Below are 6694 nucleotides of genomic sequence, written 5' to 3' on the forward strand. Positions count from 1 at the left end.
GTGGCCAGAAGGGAGGGGTGCATGACTGTTCAGGAAGGGCTCCTCCTTCGGGTTGCTGCTACGGTCAGTGCCACCCATCCCTCACCCCTGCGCAGACCGCAGCCCCGTGGGCCTGACTCTACCTCCCCTTCTGGGCCTCTGGCTGTTGCCTGGACAGCTGCTTCCACATCTGGTTTCATGCTATGACAGTGACAGTCACTCGCTGGCTCCTCTGTCACATGCCGGGAGCTCTAGAGAGCAACCTGCCTCAGCCCGGGGTGCCTGCTACCCCACCCTAGACGGGTTACTTTCCCTTAAGAACTGTGATGAGACTGCCTTGTAGAAATCCCCTTTTGGAGGGGACCAGCAGTTAGCGTAATGGCTATGTCGCTGGACTCCCACGTAGTCGACTGCAGTTCACGTCCCGGACCTGGTGGCTTAAAACTCATGCCGGGCCTGTGTGCGTGTGTGCCCAAGCTCCCGAGAGGAGAATGGAGAAGAGATTGCTGCATGGCCATCCCCCCCGGGGGGTGATTTCTTGCTTTCTGTCTCTCTCTGTCTGGCGAGCACACGTGCCCTATAGCAAAAACCTCTCCAAAATAATAAAAAAAAAGAAATCCCCTTTTGGGGGCAGTTCTGAAAGACCAAGGACAAAGCACACTCGCCAAGCTGGCGTGAGCCTCACGTCACTCCTTCAACCTCCGGCACTGGCCAGCCGTTGCCCTGCAGCAGGTTCTTGTCCTGGATATTCTGCTGCGGCCTGTCCCCACTGGCCCCACCCATGGTCCCTGCCTCAGGTGAAAAGTGAGCCAGAGAGGGTGGGAGAAGAAAGGCCTCCACTGGTCTCATCTACACCCAGGGTCTCTCGGTGCTCTAGACTGGTGTGGCCCAGACTTGGCAGGGGAGGGCCTGTGGTGGGGCCCAGCTTGGTGGTCCAGTTGGTACCAAACCGAGCTGCAGTGCTGGAAGCCACAGGGCCGACTGTGGGTCTGGATCCCCAGGCTGTCCTGCAAGCAAGGGCGGGAGGGAGATTGAGGGTGCTCCCCTCCCCCCACCATGAACGCGGCATGTGCTTTCATGAATAAAGCGAATAAACTTGAAATAATAAAAAGGGGAAGAAATGGTGGGAGACAGGCACGGGAGAGGCTGACGGGAGCCCGCACTGTTTCACTGCCCTGTCTGGAAAAAGGCCTGTGTGGCATCTGCTCCATGGACTGCACAGGCCAAGCCAAGCCCTGGTTTGGAGAACAAGACCTCCCAGTGGTTTTACGGCCCTTGTACCCCAAGCTGTGTGTCTGCGTGGACACTGCCTCTGAGCACTGCCTCGCCCGGCGGACAGCCCCTGCTGCGGGTATACCCAGGGAGCCTGCCGAGTGGCCCCGGCAGAGTAAGAGGCTCCTTTCAGAAGAGATCACCCCGGGAGCCTGGGAAGAGGCATGCGGAGCAGGTCGGGGACCGCTGGGAGTCACATGGAGAGGAACCGGGGTCCCAGGTCCAGGGTGGGCCCTGGGGGGCAGAGACCTGAGCAGGCTCCCTGCCCCGCTTCACCTGGGGAGTCAGACTGCCGTGTGGCTTCAGGAAGGGTAAGACTTCCTCCTGTGACCCCACTTCCAGCCTCTAAGGCCCCAACTCCCCACCTGTGCTGTCGGCCGATCCCTCCCAGGACCCTTGGCCACTTGCTTGGGATGCTCGCGAGGTTCCCTTCCAGGACTCCTGTCTGTCACCAGGTAGGCACGCTGCCCCTCACCCCATGGTGGCCAGAACATGGAGCAAGGCCTGGGGGGGCCGGGAGGGGCGCCGTCTGCTCCCTGGCTACTCCTGGAGTAGCCGGGAGGGGCGCCGTCTGCTCCCTGGCTACAAGTTGCTATGTTCCCTCTTCCCCTCCCCTCCATCCTCAGGCCTGGCCTTACTAACAGGGACAAAAGGCAGAAGCACTTGGAGCCTCTGAACCCTGGTGGGCTGTCGGGGTGAGCTCAGCCTGGGAGGGAGAGAGGCTGGGGCTTGGGAATGCCCTGTGCTAGGCGGCCTAACAGAGCGGGCCTTCAGGCAGGGGTGGGCACAGCCTGCCCGTCACCTAGGCCACTGGCATGTGGGAAGGGCACTGGAGGGACGGAGCAGCAGAGGCTGAGGTGACTACTTCCTCCCAGGACGTTCTTCACTGTCCCAGACAATCAGTACACCATGCCAACAAGACGGCCACCAGCACGGTGCAGGACAGCGAGCCTGCTGGGGAGAGGAGAGATGGGACCCCGAGAACCATGAGGGATGCCCACCGCCAGGCCCGCGACGCCTGCCAGTCACTATGAACAGCCCACTTCTGCCCGAGCCCCGCCAGCCTCGCTGTGCTAACTGCCCACGATGAGGGGCGGGTGGAGGAGTGAGCCTCGGCTGGCTGGTCCAGGCTGGGCAGGGCGATCCAGCCCTTTCATTCTGCCACCCTGGGCAGGTGCCGGGGCACCCTTCTATGCCAAGAAGCAAGGGGTGTGGGTACCTTTGCCTGGTGCCTCCTGTCAGTTGGGGCCGCAAGGATGGTGACACAGGAAGGTCTCTGCCCTCTCTCCTGACTGCCCCAATGCTGCCACACCTGCTTCTTCACTGCCTGTGTCACAACCACCCTGCGGCTTCCAACTCCCACCCAGGAGGGCCCAAATCTCAAGCTCCGTTCCTTGGTGGACGGCGTGCCTAGGGGGAGAGCTGTGGTCCCGGGCTCCCTTGTTGGCCGCTGCCTGCCCTGGACAGGGGTGGGGGGCTGTGGCTCTGATGGTGACAAGGCAGGTGGTCCTGGCTCCAGGAACCTCCTAGAGGTTGGACAAACAGGCAGGAGGCTCCAGGCTCCAGGAGCCTGTCCAGAAGCCCTGAGGGCCGGCCTCTTGCCTTCATTTTCGTCCCCAACTTTCCGCGGCTTCCTGAGCAAGCTGGGCCTAGGCACTGAAGGATGAACCCTCATTTCCTCTCTAAATGGCTACTTCTTCGGTGCCCAGCCCCACCCCCAGTGGTCAAGGTCAACAGGACCCAGTGTCCTTCTAGGACGCACCTGCAGTCTCGTGCCAGTAAACCTGAACATCGAGGCTAGAAAATGTGGGGCAGGCCCAAACCATTCCCACCGGAGAGGGCCTCCTCCTGGCCTGCTCCCTGCCTGACCGGACAGCTGGGAGCCTTTAGGAACTTAAAGAAAAAGCAGCTTTGGGGTCAGGGTAACCTTGGGGTGGGGGAGGAGTTTCACTGTGTCCTGCCACCTCCCCCCCCACTCTCTTCTCTTCCAACTCTCTGCTTCCCAAGTATGAACATTGTAAATCTGTTTTATTTATTTCAATCAACCCTCGGCAGTGTGCCCCTCAGGGCAAAGGCAGCCATGGTAACCCTGCCAACTCATGCCTTAAAAATTCATCGTGCTTAATGCAGTCGATGTGTCTCTGCTGCACTTAAAAGTTTCTTGGGGGGATGGGATGGGAGGCAGCAGGAGGACTAGTTTTTCTGGGTCCTTCTGGGAGCTGGTGGAAAAGTGGGGGGCGAGGGCGGGCCACAGGATGGATGCTGGGGAAGGGGTGAAGAAGAAAGCGGCCTGTCCCACTCTGATCAAGAGGAGTCGCTTCAGGCCCTGCGGGTCAGACACATGGGCTAGAAGGTCTCATCTAGACAAGGGACTGCCGGAAGGGGACTCACTGAGGCAGTCAGGGTCTTAGCTTCCCTGTGATGAGTAGGCCCTCACTTCAGGTTTGGGGTTCACTCTGAGGACCAGACTGAGAGTGGGGCAGAGGCAAGAAAAAGGCAGAACCAGGCGGCCCTCTCTGCCATGGGAGGGGCTCCACCATCTCCTCAAGACACCTTCTGCCCTGGCCCAGCGCACTTGCTTGGCCTTATTAAGGATGTTTTAGGGATCAGCAGTTAGCGTAATGGCTGCGTTGCTGAACTCCCATGTGGTCGATAGCGGTTCGAGTCCCGGACCTGGTGGCTTAAACTCACGCCAGGCGTGTGTGCATGTGCGTGTGCGCCCAAGATCCCGAGAGGAGAATGGAGGAGAAGGGATTGTGGCGTGGCCATCCTGGGGGATGATTTCTCGCTTTCTGTCTCTCTGTCTCTGTCTTTTTGGCGACTGCACGTGCCCTATAGCAAAAACCTCTCCCCTCCCAAAAAAGGATGTTTTGGAAGTTTATCTCATTCATGATAGCATGCCTGTGCTCACGCATACGGGAGGAATTGAGGGAGGGATAGGAGGAGGGAGGGGAGAGCAGAACCCTCAACAGGGTCCCGCCACGCTGCGATTCCCTTTCCCTGGCCTCCAGCTTGTCAGGATCTTGGGCACACACCTGTGCCCAGTGTATTTTTAAGCCGACCCAGGGATCCGATCCCATGGCCGGCCACGTGGCTTCCAGCAATACAGTTCAGTTTCCTACTGACTGCACCGCCAGGCTGGGCTTCGGCCTCACTGTCCATTTGTTCTTGTCACCCGGCTAAGTGCGTCCCCAGCTCCCATTGCCAAGCCCCTCCTCAGCCTGCAGGCCCAACTCAAGCCGCTCTCCTCTCCTTCCCAGGGAAGCCCTCACGCCTTTCTGCCTCACAGGCAGCTGTCTCTCTCCTAGAGCTGGGCTTGGCCCCTTGACCCTCCTTGACCTCAGACCACAGCTGCTCAGGGCAGGTCCCCGTGGGCAACGGGGAGATGCATAGTTGTGGAATGGAAAATTACTGGTGGGAAGGGACAGGTGGCCTAGGTCACCTTAATCCCGAAATTCGCCTTACGTGTGGAACTGTGCAGAGAGGTCTAGGGAGCCAGGTGGATTCTGATCTGTGTCATGGGGCTTTTGTGAGGCGTCTGGTTTTAGTGGAAGCACTTTCACAATCTGCAGAAAGAGGCCCTTGGAGGGGACTCAGCAGGTGCTAGGCTCACGCTGGGGTCTGGGTTGGTGTCCCAGAAAAGAGGTCACACCTCCTCTCTTGTGTGGAGACGCCCCAGAGCTCGCCTGAACACAGGTGGATGGGGGTGTGGGGGTGCAACCCCAACGCTGGAGCCTCTGAAGCTGAAACTAGCAGGACTGCGGGATGTGGCGGAGCACGTGTTTGGTGCTAGAGGCCCAGGAAGAGTAGGGAGGGGGGCTGGTTGAGCAGGCAGCGGGAGGCGGGAGGGCGCCCGGCTGGCTCTGCCCTGGAGGACACCACCCCCAGGCCCCGAACCCTTCAGAGCTCACTGCTTCTGAGTGTTGATCTTCAGAGCAAATGACACAAAGGGACAGGTCATTAAAGGGGATCTGCTGACTCTGACAACTGACTCCCAGAAGCCCGAGCACCACCCAGGCCTGAGCTCTATGGCCACAGGGACTCCGTCGAATGGCACTGTCACTGCCTGCCCTTGATGGGCATGTCTATGCGTTCGAGCCTTTCAACAGGACGTGTTAACGCAGCCTCCCGCCCTTCATAAGAGAATTCAGTGACGTACAGTATGGAGGCCCCACCGAGGTCCCTGTCTGGTCAGGCCGCTGCTGAGCTGCTGCCTCCCATCCACTCATGCCCAGTGTATTTTTAAGCCGACCCAGGGATCCGATCCCATGGCCGGCCACGTGGCTTCCAGCAATACAGTTCAGTTTCCTACTGACTGCACCGCCAGGCTGGGCTTCGGCCTCACTGTCCATTTGTTCTTGTCACCCGGCTAAGTGCGTCCCCAGCTCCCATTGCCAAGCCCCTCCTCAGCCTGCAGGCCCAACTCAAGCCGCTCTCCTCTCCTTCCCAGGGAAGCCCTCACGCCTTTCTGCCTCACAGGCAGCTGTCTCTCTCCTAGAGCTGGGCTTGGCCCCTTGACCCTCCTTGACCTCAGACCACAGCTGCTCAGGGCAGGTCCCCGTGGGCAACGGGGAGATGCATAGTTGTGGAATGGAAAATTACTGGTGGGAAGGGACAGGTGGCCTAGGTCACCTTAATCCCGAAATTCGCCTTACGTGTGGAACTGTGCAGAGAGGTCTAGGGAGCCAGGTGGATTCTGATCTGTGTCATGGGGCTTTTGTGAGGCGTCTGGTTTTAGTGGAAGCACTTTCACAATCTGCAGAAAGAGGCCCTTGGAGGGGACTCAGCAGGTGCTAGGCTCACGCTGGGGTCTGGGTTGGTGTCCCAGAAAAGAGGTCACACCTCCTCTCTTGTGTGGAGACGCCCCAGAGCTCGCCTGAACACAGGTGGATGGGGGTGTGGGGGTGCAACCCCAACGCTGGAGCCTCTGAAGCTGAAACTAGCAGGACTGCGGGATGTGGCGGAGCACGTGTTTGGTGCTAGAGGCCCAGGAAGAGTAGGGAGGGGGGCTGGTTGAGCAGGCAGCGGGAGGCGGGAGGGCGCCCGGCTGGCTCTGCCCTGGAGGACACCACCCCCAGGCCCCGAACCCTTCAGAGCTCACTGCTTCTGAGTGTTGATCTTCAGAGCAAATGACACAAAGGGACAGGTCATTAAAGGGGATCTGCTGACTCTGACAACTGACTCCCAGAAGCCCGAGCACCACCCAGGCCTGAGCTCTATGGCCACAGGGACTCCGTCGAATGGCACTGTCACTGCCTGCCCTTGATGGGCATGTCTATGCGTTCGAGCCTTTCAACAGGACGTGTTAACGCAGCCTCCCGCCCTTCATAAGAGAATTCAGTGACGTACAGTATGGAGGCCCCACCGAGGTCCCTGTCTGGTCAGGCCGCTGCTGAGCTGCTGCCTCCCATCCACTCAGCTCACAGGCTCCCCCGCCCCCGCG

At 59.7% G+C, this 6694-nt stretch overlaps 1 protein-coding gene and 1 long non-coding RNA gene across 6 annotated transcripts in view; one reads left to right on the forward strand and one right to left on the reverse strand.

Moving 5' to 3' along the window:
* VAC14 (VAC14 component of PIKFYVE complex) overlaps positions 1–6694 on the reverse strand; it is a 121614-nt gene that overhangs the window by 16273 nt on the left and 98647 nt on the right. The gene's annotated exons all lie outside the window — the stretch shown is intronic.
* Positions 1–6694, forward strand: part of LOC102480996 (uncharacterized) — a 16105-nt gene that overhangs the window by 5675 nt on the left and 3736 nt on the right. Inside the window, exon 3 of the long non-coding RNA XR_003550081.1 lies at positions 1594–1706. This is a non-coding gene — a long non-coding RNA (uncharacterized LOC102480996). The remainder of the gene's footprint in view (positions 1–1593; positions 1707–6694) is intronic.

This window comes from Tupaia chinensis, unplaced genomic scaffold (assembly GCF_000334495.1).
Source record: "Tupaia chinensis unplaced genomic scaffold, TupChi_1.0 Scaffold000355_1, whole genome shotgun sequence".
NCBI classification, from domain to species: Eukaryota; Metazoa; Chordata; class Mammalia; order Scandentia; family Tupaiidae; genus Tupaia; species Tupaia belangeri.